Raw genomic sequence first — 15,841 nt, 5'->3', positions numbered from 1 at the left:
GGATGATGGAGGCCACTGTGCTCATTGGGACCTTCAAAGCAGCAGAAAGTTTTCTGTAACTTTCCCCAGATTTGTGCCTCGAGACAATCCTGTCTCGGGGGTCTACAGACAATTCCTTTGACTTCATGCTTGGTTTGTGCTCTGACATGAGCTGTCAACTGTGGGACCTTATATAGACAGGTGTGTGCCTTTCCAAATCATGTCCAGTCAACTGAATTTAACACAGGTGGACTCCAATGAAGCTGCAGAAACATCTCAAGGATGATCAGGGGAAACAGGATGCACCTGAGCTCAATTTTGACCTTCATGGCAAAGGCTGTGAATACTTACGTACATGTGCTTTCTCAATTTTTTTATTTTTAATAAATTTGCAAAAATCTCAAGTAAACCTTTTTCACGTTGTCATTATGGGGTGTTGTGTGTAGAATTCTGAGGAAAAAAATGAATTTAATCCATTTTGGAATAAGGCTGTAACATAACAAAATGTGGAAAAAGTGATGCGCTGTGAATACTTTCCGGATGCACTGTACATCTTGCCTAAAGAAGGGGCCTGAGTTGCCTCGAAAGCTTGCATATTGTAATCTTTTTAGTTAGCCAATAAAAGGTGTCATTTTGCTTGACTTGTCACTACATTCATAATGGCTAACACGGTACAACACCTTACTAGGCTACTACAGATATACAAGACACCGAAATGTACCGCTACTACATGGAATTGAAGACCCGGTGGAAGAAACTGACACACATGACTACATCTTGCCTGAAGAAGGGGCCTGAGTTTCCTCGAAAGCTTGCATATTGTAATCTTTTTAGTTAGCCAATAAAAGGTGTCATTTTGCTTGGCTTTTCTCTGCATTTCTTCAAAAATCCAAGGCACTTACCACATCAGGTTCATTCTTTAAACCAAAGATACAAAAATAAAATGAACAATAGATTGTGAGTAAATGGTTGATGATGTCGTTAATGAGCCCACAAGAGTCACACTAATTGCTGGGATCTGATCATTTACTGTAACTAAGCACTTATGTCTGGGTGCTAGTTTTACTGTGTGAATCATAAACCAGGCACAGATGGACAGGACAGCACAAAGTATTTGATGTACACTGATATGGCTGTCAATTGGAGAGCGGTTATTTAGAATCACTAGTGCTTAGGAAAGAGATAGGTATGCAAATTTTAATTCAGTAAAGTCCTCTTGACTTTGCTTGCTATTCACCGTTGATCAACTTCACATCAATGACTTGTTCTTTTAAGATATCTGAATGAGTTACTTACCATTGTCTCCATTGGAGTCCTCACAATGAATCTGTCATCATCAAAGACTACTCAGACCTCAAATATTTGTCATATTCTGCCCAAATCTTCGGCATCAGTGTGCACTATTGGGAGTTACACAACACCCAGAGAGGGGCTAACTTACAGAACCTAATTTTCAGATTAAAGTTTTAGGGGTGATGACCTGCAGTATAGTAACAGCACTGGGCACAAGGCCACTACAGGGCATACTCGTACACAAACTGGGACAATTTACAGTTGCCAGTTAAATTAACTTACACTTGTTGGGGTTTTGGAAGGAAGACCAAAGTAAGTGGAGAAGAACACCTACAGAATGGCACACAAGGAGATCATGCAAACTTCACACAGATGGTCTTGGCTTAATACAGTACTTTACTATTTTCCTATAATATTAATACATCCATCCATCCATTTTCCAACCCGCTGAATCCGAACACAGGGTCATGGGGGTCTGCTGGAGCCAATCCCAGCCAACACACGGCACAAGGCAGGAACCAATCCCGAGCAGGGCGCCAACCCACCGCAGGACACACACACACACACCAAGCCCACACTAGGGCCAATTTAGAATCACCAATCCACCTAACCTGCATGTCTTTGGACTGTGGGAGGAAATCGGAGCGTCCGGAGCAAACCCACACAGACACGGGGAGAACATGCAAACTCCACACAGGGAGGACCTGGGAAGCGAACCCGGGTCTCCTAACTGCAAGGTAGCAGTGCTACCACTGCACTACCGTGCCGCCCATAATATTAATACACGGTGAGTCAAAATTATGTTAACATTAATGGATTATTTTTATCTCGACCACACCTTTCCAGGTCGATGGATAAGTCGTGGTGGACCATTGCCATGGCCTCCACACTCCCCTGATTTGACACCCTGTGATTTCTGGTTATGGGGTATGGTGAAGGAGCGTGTGTATAGCAGGAAAGTTCGTGATATCAATAACCTGAAGGACAGAATATGGACTGTGGTATCATCTATTCCCTGTGAAATGTGTGTCAGGGCTTTAAATGGTACTGTTGCTCGTTGGTTTTTGTGTGTTGAACATGATGGCGAACAGGTTGAGACATTCCTGTCAATCATCTTGCACATATGACGTATATTTTGTGAATAAATTGTTTCTGTCATTCAAATGTTAACATAATTTTGATTCTATATTTAGGAGCTTTAGGAACCAAATTTAAGGTGCACATCCCGAGGTCAGATCCTGCACCCAGTTGTTATCCATGAAGCTTTGAGATTCTTTGTGCCTGCATGACTTTTCCTACCAAATCCTCAAAGTGCCTGGCAAAACCAAACTGGCCCAAGTAAGTGTGTGTGTGTAAGAGTGGGGGGCCCTGTGATGGACTGGCACTCTGTTAAGGGCTTTCTCCTGCCTGACTCCCAGTGCAGCCAAAAAAAAGAACCCTGAATTGGATTAAGTTGTTTTGAGAATATGTTATGATATAAGAATCTCGTTTATATCTGTCAATCTATGTATTGTCAGTCATATGTGCCTGGGGATCACCTTCCTGGCTCTGCCAAGGTAAGCAGTACCACTCCTGGTCAAGAGGAGGTGCTCATGCTAGCTGTCTCTCTTTTTCCACCTGCAGCTCAAAGAAGCCACTGAGTGAAGGGCACTGACCCACATGCAGTGCCCAGAGCTCTCCGTTGAGGTTCTAAAAGTCATCGGATGGCATCTGCTACTGGACCTGAAATCTGACCAGGAGCAAGCTCCATTGTGTTGTTATAGCTTACATACGATTGAAAGCAATTCTGTTTATTGTGCTGAATCGCTGCCTTTTGTTGGGGCCATCACACCCAGTTTTTGTTAGCTTTGTTGCAAACAGCCAGGACCCTTACCCAGCCTGGATGCTTTAATAGTGGAAGGACTGGGAAAAGAGCATTCATAGAGCACTATCTCCTCCAGATCTCTTGGTGGGAGCTCCCTGGGTTGGCACTGGGCTCCCACCTTACCTGGAAGTGTTTCCCAGACTACGGTTGCAGGATATCTGGAAGTACTCCTGGGTAATACATAAAAGAAGCCCACTGCCTCAACTCGGACAGCCAGAGTTGGTAGGAAGGACTACAAAACTTTCTGGGAGGAGTGGAGGAAGAGAGAAAGACAGAAGAAGACAAAGTATTACTGTGTGCTGCAGTTCTGTACTGTGCTTTATTACTGTGAGAAACTATTCAGTGAAGTGTTTCCCAAATAAAAGCCTTATTTGTGTTGGACTTGTGGCTATGTCTGTCTGTGTTGGGTGTTTGGGGACCTGGAGCACCTCCTGCAGGCCAAAGCTTTTACTTTATTAAACGTGGACACCTGATTGTGCTCCAACATTTCAAAGCGATTCATGCAAGTCAGTTCTTTGGTGCCACTATCTATCTATCTATCTATCTATTATATAGTGCCTTTCACATTTATCTATCTAAATTCTGTATGTATATATATATATATATATATATATATATATATATATATATATATATATATATATATATAGTTAGGTCCATAAATATTTGGACAGAGACAACTTTTTTCTAATTTTGGTTCTGTACGTCACCACAATGAATTTTAAATGAAACAACTCAGATGCAGTTGAAGTGCAGACTTTCAGCTTTAATTCAGTGAGGTGCATAAAAATGTGAGGCAACTAAAGCATTTTTTGAACACAATCCCTTCATTTTAGGTGCTCAAAAGTAATTGGACAATTGACTCAAAGGCTATTTCATGGGTAGGTGTGGGCAAGTCCATCGTTCTGTCGTTATCAATTAAGCAGATAAAAGGCCTGGAATTGATTTGAGGTGTGGTGCTTGCATGTGGAAGATTTTGCTGTGAACAGACAACATGCGGTCAAAGGAGCTTTCCATGCAGGTGAAAGAAGCCATCCTTAAGCTGCGAAAAGAGAAAAAACCCATCTGAGAAATTGATACAATATTACGAGTGGCAAAATCTACAGTTTGGTACATCCTGAGAAAGAAAGCAAGCACTGGTGAACTCAGCAACGCAAAAAGAACTGGACATCCAGGGAAGACAACAGTAGTGGATGATCGCAGAATCATTTCCATGGTGAAGAGAAACCCCTTCACAACAGCCAACCAAGTGAACAACACTCTCCAGGGGGTAGGCGTATCGATATCCAAGTCTACCATAAAGAGAAGACTGCATGAAAGTAAATACAGAGGGTGCACTGCAAGGTGCAAGCCACTCATAAGCCTGAAGAATAGAAAGGCTAGATTGGACTTTGCTAAAGAACATCTAAAAAAGCCAGCACAGTTCTGGAAAAACATTCTTTGGACAGATGAAACCAAGATCAACCTCTACCAGAATGATGACAAGAAAAAAATATGGAAAGGCGTGGAACAGCTCATTATCCAAATCATACCACATCATCTGTAAAACACGGTGGAGGGAGGCAGTGTGATTGATGGCTTGGGCATGCATGGCTGTCAGTGGCACTGGGACACTAGTGTTTATTGATGATGTGACACAGGACAGAAGCAGCCGAATGAATTCTGAGGTGTTCAGAGACATACTGTCTGCTCAAATCCACCTAAATGCAGTCAAATTGATTGGGCGGTGTTTCATGATACAGATGGGCAATGACCCAACACATACAGCCAAAGCAACCCAGGAGTTTATTAAAGCAAAGAAGTGGAAAATTCTTGAATGGCCAAGTCAGTCACCTGATCTTAACCCAATTAAGCAGGCATTTCACTTGTTGAAGACTAAACTTCAGACAGAAAGGCCCACAAACAAACAGCAACTGAAAGCCGCTGCAGTAAAGGCCTGGCAGAGCATTAAAAAGGAGGAAACCCAGCATCTGGTGATGTCCATGAGTTCAAGATTTCAGGCTGTCATTGCCAGCAAAGGGTTTTCAACTAAGTATTAGAAATGAACATTTTATTTCCAGTTATTTAATTTGTCCAATTACTTTTGAGTCCCTGAAATGAAGGGATTGTGTTAATAAAATGCTTTAGTTGCCTCACATTTTTATGCAATCGTTTTGTTCACCCCACTGAATTAAAGCTGAAAGTCTGCACTTCAACTGCATCTGAGTTGTTTCATTTAAAATTCATTGTGGTGACGTACAGAACCAAAATGAGAAAAAAGTTGTCTCTGTCCAAATATTTATGGACCTAACTGTATATATATATATATATATATATATATATATATATATATATATATATATATATATATGAAATATTTATATATTTTTTCATTTTTATGTATATTCATTAAACATATACTGTATATGTAATGACATTTTTCTGAAGGCTGACATATAGGAGGGCTGACTCACATCAAAGCCCACTTGGGTTTCCTCCCTTAGTACAAAACTAGTTAGATGGACTGGGGATGCTAAATTGGCCCCTGATGTGTGTGTGTGTGTGTGTGTGTTCAACCAGCGAGGGACTGGCACCCTGCCCAAGGATTGCTCCAGCCTTGTGGCTTATCCTTTCTGGCATAGGCTCCTGCAACCCTGCTCTGGATAAGCAGGTTATGAAAAAGGTCATTTGACATTTTCCTGCATAGTATTTATATTTTACTTATGTTTTGCATAGCCATTATACACAGAAATAATTCAAAAATGTCAGTGATGTAATCAGAAGACAAAAAGTTTCCATCATAGTTTCCATTGCTACTTGCCACCACATACCATTGTTATTATGCATATCAGTTTACAAAATGCTAAAATGTTACTGAATCTTGTTTTTGTCCATTTTTTCCATTTGGGTCTGCCAGCTTTGAAGCCCACAGCACCGAGTCAACAGGCAGGAAGGGGGTTTGTGAGGGTTCAATGCCCCCATTCACAATATCATCCGTTGATGTGGAAAAGTCTTTGAGGAGGATAAACCCCCAGAAGGCAGCGGGGTCTGATAACATCACTGGCTGTGCACTCAAAGTTTGTGCTTCAGCCCTGGCTGATATATTTAGACTCTCCCTTATATGAGCCACAATCCCCAACCTGCTACCCAACAACCACCATTATTCCACTGCCGAAAAAGAGCAAAGCTAACTGTCTGAATGACTACCAGCCCATTGCATTGACTCCTACAGTGATGAAATGCTTCGAGAGAATCATTATGAGCCACGTTCAGACCTACATACCTGACACAACGGACCCCCTACAGTTTGCATACAGACCAAACAAGTCGGCAGAGAACGCAGGTAGCACAGCATTGCAAACAGTTCCTACACACCAGGAGAACACGGCCTGCTATGCCCGATTGCTGTTTATTGACTATAGCTCAGCTTTTCACACTGTGATACCAGCTAAGCTCACCAAGAAGCTCTCCACTCTGGGTGTGCCACCTACTGTCTGCAACGGGGTCTTCAACCTTTTAACAGGCAGACCCCATTTGGGCTGAAGAACAACATTTCCAAAGCAATAATCATAAATACAGGAACCCCACAAGGATGTGTTTCGAGTCCCATGCCGCATACGCTCCTCACTCCTGACTGTGTCGCTTAACACCAGCATAACACCAGTATTATTAAAGTTGCGGATGATACCACCACCATTGGACTGATTTCTGGGGTTGATGAGTCAGCGTACAGGATGGAGATGGCTGAACTTGTGAAGTGGTGTCAGGACAGTAATATGTCTCTTAACACCAGCAAAAGAAAAGAGATGATTATTGACACACGGAGGAAGAGAGGTGAGCTCCCACCACTGTACATTGCAGAGACTGAGGGGGACAAAGTGAGCACATTTAAAATTCTTGGCATCCGAGGATCTCACTTGGACCTACCACATCACAGACCTGGCAGGGAAAGCTCGGCAGTTTTTGTATTTTCTGAAAAGCCTCAGGAAGTTTAGCATGGCAAGCACTTTCCTCAGTAGCTTCTACAGATGTACAATTGAGAGCGTCCTCACCTACTCCATGACAGCCTCTTTTGGGAACAGTACAGCACGGGACTGCAGGGCTCTACAGCGTGTGGTATAATTGGCACAAAATATCATTAGAACAGAACTCCCTAAACTAGAAGACATCCATAACACCAGAGGTCTCAGGATGGCCCATAAGATTACACTGGTCAACAAGCATTTTGCTACTGGGATTCTTTCAGCTGTACTTTAACAACTTTCACTTGCTGACTCCAAATCTGAAAACCGTTTTCATCCAGCACATCACATTTTTTAGTTATGATGTTCCAGGTCAACTAGGACAACCAGGGTGACTGGACAGTAAAGGTGATGCATTTCAGCAGTTAAGAAATAAGTTTGGTCTCGAGAAAAGTGAAGCCAAAATTAAGGAAGGTGTTTTTGTTGGCCCTGAAATACGTGTGTAGCGGCGCCACATAGGTATTGTTGTTTATAGTGTTTGCACCCAGTCGCGTCTCGTCTCAGCACCCCATTTAAACTAATATGTGTCTGTTCAGAAGGATGTTGTGGGGAGGCAGTGACCCCTGGACACGTCAGTACCAGAATTTTTTCAGTTACATCCGGCTCTTCATTATTTAAATGATCAGGAGGGAAAGAAGGAGAGAGACGGAGATTTCAAGTATTGACAACCGATCAATATTATTCTGCTATTATTTACATCGCGCCTTGTTCCAGTTTGATTCTTATTCCGCCGAAATCACAACAGCACCATCATCGCCAGAAACCCCGGGGTTGGACATTATTATCCACCATTCGCCGAGGAAGCACGGTGAGGTTGTTCTGTTTTACTCAGGAGATTCAAGCACATCCATTTTTGATCAGTCATCCGTATTCTGGACAGTGATTTACCCGGTCTCAATTTCACGTTCATTGTCATTCATCCATTGATATTATTGGTGTTTTGTGTTTGTTATACATGTGCAGGGGCAAAGAAGGTTTTGTTATTGTATATGTGTTGTTATCACTTGGCTGCTTTGGTGGAGGGATATATAGAGATATATTTTACATAGTGGATTTGTATTCTTGTATCTGTCATTTTGTTTTATTTAATATATTCCTACACTTATTTTACATATCTGCTTTCATTTGCTAGTCTTTGAACCGTCGATTGGGGAGGAGGGAAAAAATTATTTGTCAGAGGTATGGCTTGGTATAGGTAGGTTTTCTCAGTAATTCATCCAGGCCACAGGTCCTGGTAGTGTGGCTGCTGGCTGGGTAATGGGTCGTTGCTTGACGATGAGTTCAAAAGGAAACTGAAGCCAACTGAATCAGCACCCTCACTCGTGCAGGTTGTCCAGAATTTTCTTGACAGTCACAGACCAGAGAATTATACTGAGCTTGTGGAGAATATGCTGAAAGTATATGGGAGCCAGAATGTCACTGAAGATGCATTTTTTACATTCTCATCTCGACTTTTTTCCACTAAATCTAAGCGATGTCTGAGATGAGCATGGGGAAAGATTTCATCAAGATATAAAGGTAATGGAAAACTGATATCGGGAAAAATTCACTCTGAGCATGATGGGTGACTACTGTTGGTTCTTGCAAAGAGAGATGGATGTGCAGTACAAGCACAAAATTAGACTGGACTGCCAACACTGATGCGCTGTGCAAGAAAGGACAGAGCCAACTATACTTCCTTAGAAGGCTGCCGTCCTTCAACATCTGCAATAAGATGCTGCAGATGTTCTATCAGACAGTTGTGGTGAGCGCCCTCTTTTACGAGGTGGTGTGCTGGGGAGGCAGCATTAGGAGGAAAGACGCCTCACGCCTGGACAAACTGGTGAGGAAGGCAGGCTCTATTGTTGGCATGGAGCTGGACAGTTTAACATCTGTGGCAGAGCAAAGGGCGCTCAGCAGGCTCCTATCAATTATGGAGAATCCACTGCATCCATTAAATAGTATCATCTCCAGACAGAAGAGCAGCTTCAGTGACAGACTGCTGTCACTGTCCTGCTCCACTGACAGATTGAGGAGATCGTTCCTCCCCCAAACTATGCGACTCTTCAATTCCACCCGGGGGGGGGGTAAACGTTAACATTTAACATTATACAAAGTTATTGTCTGTTTTTCACCTGCATTATTATCATTCTTTAATTTAATATTATTTATTGTATCAGTATGCTGCTGCTGGAGAATGTGAATTTCCCATTGGGATTAATAAAGTATCTATCTATCTATCTATCTATCTATCTATCTATCTATCTATCTATCTATCTATCTATCTATCTATCTATCTATCTATCTATCTATCTATCTATCTATCTATCTATCTATCTATCTATCTATCTATCTATCTATCTATCTATCTATCTATCTATCTATCTATCTATCTAACTGTGTTTTGGGTCATTGTCTTGTTGGAATATCCAACCCCTGCATAACTTCAACTTTGTGACTGATGCTTGAACATTATCCTGAAGAATTTGTTGGTATTGGGTTGAATTCATCTGACCCTCGACTTTAACAAGGGCCCCACTCCCTGAACTAGCCACACAGCCCCACAGCATGATGGAACCTCTACCAAATTTGACAGTAGGTAGCAGGTGTTATTCTTCTGCCATGCAAAGCGCTTTTTGTTATGACCATATAACTCAATTTTTGTCTCATCAGTTCAAAGCACTTTGTTCCAAAATGAATCTGGCTTGTCTAAATGAGCATTTGCATACAACAAGCGACTCTGTTTGTGGTGTGAGTGCAGAAAGGGCTTCTTTCTCTTCACCCTGCCATACAGATGCTCTTTGTGCAAATTGCGCTGAATTGTAGAACGATGTACAGATACACCATCTGCAGCAAGATGTTCTTGCAGGTCTTTGGAGGTGATCTGTGGGTTGTCTGTAACCATTCTCACAATCCTGCACATATGCCACTCCTGTATTTTTCTTGGCCTGCCAGACCTGTTGGGTTTAACAGCAACTGTGCCTGTGGCTCTCTATTTCCTGATGACATTCCTTACAGTTGAAACTGACAGTTTAAACCTCTGAGATGGCTTTTTGTACCTTTCCCCTAAACCATGATACTGAACAATCTTTGTTTCCAGATCTTTGGAGAGTTTCTTTGAGGATCCCATGCTGTCACTCTTCAGAAGAGAGTCAAAGGAAGCATAACTTGCAATTGACCACCTTAAATATCTTTATATCTCATGATTGGACACACCTGTCTATGAAGTTCAAGGCTTAACAAGCTAATTCAACCAATTTGGTGTTGTAAGTAATCAGCATTGAGTAGTGACAGGCATTCAAATCAGCAAAATTACAAGGGGACCCACATTTTTGCACAGCCAGTTTTTCACATTTGATTTAATTTCATGCAACTAAATACTGCTTCACTAAAAATCTTTGTTCGGAAAACACCACAGTACTCAGATGTTCCTAGGAAATGAAAGACATACCACTGTTATCTTTTTTGTTAAAAGGAGAGTCAATTATTATGCAGGCTGAGAGGGGTTCCCAAACTTTTTCATATGACTGTATATGAATTGTGATATTACAGACAGACAAATAGGTGTGAAAGGCACTATACATATATTAATAGATTGATATATGTGAAAAGCACTATATATTAATTTGGTAGATAGATAGATGTAAAAGGCATCCATATTACTAACCGAGAATGATAAACCGGATATGGACGCAGGTACATGGCATGCCCATGGACGCAGGAGACATAGTGCGCAGGCGCCAACAGCGAGCGAAGTCTGATCCACCGAGAACGAAGGAGTCACAGCTCAATAATGAAGGAGCTCAACTGAGCATAGACAATACGGAACCCTAACCATCCACACTACACAGCATAGTCAAACCCGACATAGTATGGAAGGTGCGTGCGTCTACAACGCGCGTCTAACACACCACAGGCAGACCCCCCGAGATGCTACAGATGCCCCAGAGATACGGACTCCACAGCATATGTGAATCACATTACAGTAATACAATAATATGAGTACTCACAGACACAACAAACACAACAGGGGCGCAGGCAGACCCCGAGATGTTACAGACGCCCCAGAGATACGGACTCCACAGCATATGTGAATCACATTACAGTAATACAATAATATGAGTGCTCACAGACAAAACAGACACAACAGGCTTCGGCGTCCCGCCCCACAATCGAACCGGAGAGAGTACGGCGTCCCCAAACGTCCACAAAACACAGCGTAGTCAAACCCGAGATGGTACGGAGGGCGCATGCGCCTACAATGACTACCACATGAAACACACACACGGCACCAGAGGTATAATATTAGCTCAACTAACGTAAATAAGTGCCTACAACGCGTCACGGCTCAAAAACAAAGGAGCTCAACTAACGTAAATAAGAAATGAGGCAACGCGCCCATAGGTAACGACACAGCCACACAAAAAAGAGGATTCAGCCCCCCGCCCCAGAGTGAAACGGGAAAATGTACAGAGTCCACAAAGGTCCACCACACACAGCATAATAGTACAGAAGGCGTGAGTTAGTATGAAAGCCGAAGGCGCCTACAACGCGTAATAAGAATAAACGAACGCTCCGTTTTAAACGTACATCATCCTCACACGTCCAAACCGTAATAAGAATAAATGAACGCTTCGTATTGAACGTACGTCATCCTCACACGTCCAAACTATACAGCGTAAGTGAATCACATTACAGTGATGCATTATTAACAGTACAACCACAGAAAACGCTCCGTATTAACAGCAAGTGCAATTATTCATATTACTAACGGTAAACAACGGAGAACTAATGGAGTCAACCTCATTCAAGGACAACACACCATCTTTACTACAAATGTTGTTCATGAAGACATATTCCAATAAATCTTTGTAATGTGCCATGCTATGGGTTCTTTACTTCCTATGTGCGTCATTTACACCTTTACACTCCGATCTATCTCATACATACATCAATGTATTTCAAGATACCCAACACCAGGGGTTGGCGAGCGAAGCGAGCAGGGGGCGGAGCCCTCTAGTTATATCATAGATAGCAATAATATGACTCGTCTACTTTGTGACTCATTTTGGAATATACTATAGAAGATTCACACAAGAGGTCTCGACCTCTGGTGTGGAATTTGACTTATAATCTTCATCAAAGGTAAAATACATGATTTGCGATAAGCAGCTTGCGGTTTGTAATAATATATCTTCAATGCTTCCCCACTTGAGGTATGACAATCCCGCTGTATCTGCTCACACTGGAACTTCTAAGCAAGGTTTGACAAATGTATTATCATATTATTACAAATATTTCTGCAGTTCTGAACCAGCACTGGTGAAAGCTTGTCTGGCGCCCGGGGTCTTCTGGGGGCGTCCACAGTTAGCTTAGATGTGCTGCAATAAGTTTGTTTTGTGTGGTGTGTACATTTTTTTAATTAGACAGACAAAAGAAACTGAATGAGGCTTTGGTTGAGATGGTGGTAAAGGATCTGTTGCCCTTCCCTATTGTTTAAGATAAAGGCATCCAGGCTTTTGTTAATAAACTGGATCCAAGCTACACCGTCCCAATCAGAAAGGCACTGAAAGCCATCATTCAGGCTAAGTACTGTGTAGCCAAAGAAAAAGTAATAACTGAGATTGAGCCTGACATCTGATATGTGAAACATGCTATAAATGATAGATAGATAGATAGATAGATAGATAGATAGATAGATAGATAGATAGATAGATAGATAGATAGATAGATAGATAGATAGATAGATAGATAGATAGATAGATAGATAGATAGATAGATAGGTAGGAAAGGCACTTGATAAAAGACAATATTACATTTTTTTGTATTTTCTAATTTTTTTCAAATGAACTTTAACACTCCCCCGCCCACATATCTTTTGATAAACATACATCAAAAGCAAACATTTATCCTTCCTACTTCATCATTACAGTGCACACTTCACACTCCATACATAAAACTCAGACAAATGTGTTTTAGATTAGAATTAATTTTATTACCACTTCTACTCCCTCAGTACACTACTCCTACTTTGCATATACATTCAAGAGATTGCGTGAAACACATAGAAATACAACAATTCGATGTTTAAAAAACATAAACCATGACATGGACAGAGAATAATGAAGCCTCCCCTCCACATTTTTAAAACCAACTCACCTGTTCACCACCAACTCATCCCCGTCAACAAAGCACAGCACTTGTCCAGCTCCACATACTGTACTTCAGAACACTTTCTGACATCATTGATCAGTCTATAATACATAAATGCGTGTTTATAAGTCTGCTCTTTACAAGTACTTTAAGCAGTAGCATTAATGTCAGTCGCTATGAGGTTTTTCTGTCTGATTTTTCCATATTTTCAGAATCAGCAGTTTCACCTGTTGCAACAGCAAATTATTTTTCGTGCACTTATTCTTAACTTTATTATACTTTTTTCCAAAAAGATACTGTAAAACCTGCGGTTGGCTGGCGCCCTGCCCAGGGTTTGTTTCCTGCCTTGCACCCTGTATTGGCTGGGATTGGCTCCAGCAGACCCCCGTGACCCTGCAGCTAGGATATAGCAGGTTGGAAAATGGATGGATGGATACTGTAAAACAGATATTAAAGCATTCCATGTCTAAGCCATTAAAAAGCAAATTCAGGAAAATAAGCTGAGGGTTTAGTCTGCCACAATAAGGAAAAAGATTAAATACGTTTCCCCTTTTGGGGCAAAATGGTCACTGACCTAAAACTGCGGCTTTTATTGTGTTGAGGATGGCATTGGTAGCTAAAGCAGAGTGCACAATCCCTATTGTTGGTCTACAAGTTCCTTCTGTAATAAGAATTTTTAGAAACTCCTCCATGCTGGCCTGATGGTTTCAATAATTTGTAATTCTTCTCTCGCGAATCTGGCAAACCTTTCAGTGCTTTAAAAAGTAACCTTAACAGAGTGTGTATGTCTTATTTATCAAATAGTTCACATTTCTTCTCTACCACATGGCCAAATCTTTGAAATTGCCTTGGTCTGTCTGCACAGTCAGAGATGTTTGGTCTCACGGTAATGGCAGGAGGTGATACCTTCAAGTCTAATGCTCTTTCAAAAATATTCCGCACACAGGGAGCCTGTACCTAACCTGTGCTTTCAGCAGATGAAGGAGGAGCTCAACCAGGGGCTCTGATCTGATCATAACACTCCAGCGAGGTGGGCATGAGTGTGTGAAGACCTCATGTTCTCATTTATTAAGTGTTGAATTTTTATAATTCCTTTACATAGGCAAAAGTTTTAAGTGTGCCACTGTGATCTGTGAGGTTTATCTATACTAATTAATAAAAGGCAAAGCCCTCACTGACTCACTGACTGACTGACTGACTGACTGACTCACTCATCACTAATTGTCCAACTTCCCGTGTAGGTGGAAGGGTTAGGGTTAGGGTTTAAAATTTGGCAGGCTGATTCCTTACAGCTTACTTACAAAAGTTAGGCAGGTTTCATTTCGAAATTCAACGCGTAATGGTCATAACTGGAACCTCATTTTTGACAATATACTGTAATGGACGGCAGCTTGATGGCCGTGGGAGGCGGAGTTGAGTGTCACGTCATCACGCCTCCCACATAATCGCGTGAAAAGACTGTGAACTGAGTAAGGAGAAATGAAGGAAGAGCCGCAAACAGCGAAGAACAAAAAATTAATTAAACAATTGAGAAGGGAGCGAGTGAAGCATATAAGCATTTTCATAAGGGAAACAAAGCACGGTGTAAAACGTAAGTTTAAATTAAGTTTATTGAAACGCTCCCGTTGCGGATTGCAATAACATATTCGCGAGATAAAACAACTCAGTAGGGAGAAATGAAGGAAGAGCCGCAAACAGCGAAGAACAAAAAATTCATTAAACAATTGAGAAGGGAGCGAAACAATAAGAAGCCAGCGAGTGAAGCATACAAGCATGTTCATAAGGGAAACAAAGCACGGTGTAAAACGTAAGTTTAAATTAAGTTTATAGAAACGCTCCCGCTGCGGATTGCAATAACATATTCGCGAGATAAAAGTTTAATGAGAAGACACGAGGTATAAACGAACCACACGCCGTAGCGCAACGTTAGGGGCAACAGTTTCAACCATTCTATGATCTGCTTCTCGCAACTGAAAGACGGCACATGGCGGATGTTAGCCGACTTGCTGACCGCAACGTTAGGGGCTTCAACTCTGGCGCTGACGATAGAGATTAGATTCCCGAGAGGGGATGAAGTGAGTGTGTATGCCTGATGAGCCCAGAATTAGGGAGAAACACGTGTCGCATACTCTTTGCATTATTTGAAAGTAAACTATTAAAACCATTCTATGATCAGCTTCTGGGAACAGAAAGAGGGCACTGGCGGATGTAAGGCGACTTCCTGACCAACCACAAGCATTACCTGGCAGGTAACCACCCATACAGTCAGATTGTGATTCAGAAAACGAATGCCATGAATGTAATTACCACGATCTACATACTGTCAAATAAACGAAACACACGCCGTAGCGCGACAGCTCTGAAAAGCGAGGTTCAGAAAAAAACAGATCCTTAACAAATTGTTATTGGTATACTGTACTGTATTTTCGATCCGTTTAAAAAGGTTTTCTTTTCTTAAAAAATTAAAAGCAGTACTTCGCCGCAACGAGAATTTGGCTATATATATCTGCTTCTCACACTTAAAAGAGGGCACGTGCCGGATTTTAGACGACTTCATGACCAAACATAACTG

This window comes from Erpetoichthys calabaricus, chromosome 2, assembly GCF_900747795.2.
Source record: "Erpetoichthys calabaricus chromosome 2, fErpCal1.3, whole genome shotgun sequence".
Classification (NCBI taxonomy): domain Eukaryota; kingdom Metazoa; phylum Chordata; class Cladistia; order Polypteriformes; family Polypteridae; genus Erpetoichthys; species Erpetoichthys calabaricus.
Note: the sequence above shows the minus strand (reverse complement) of the source record.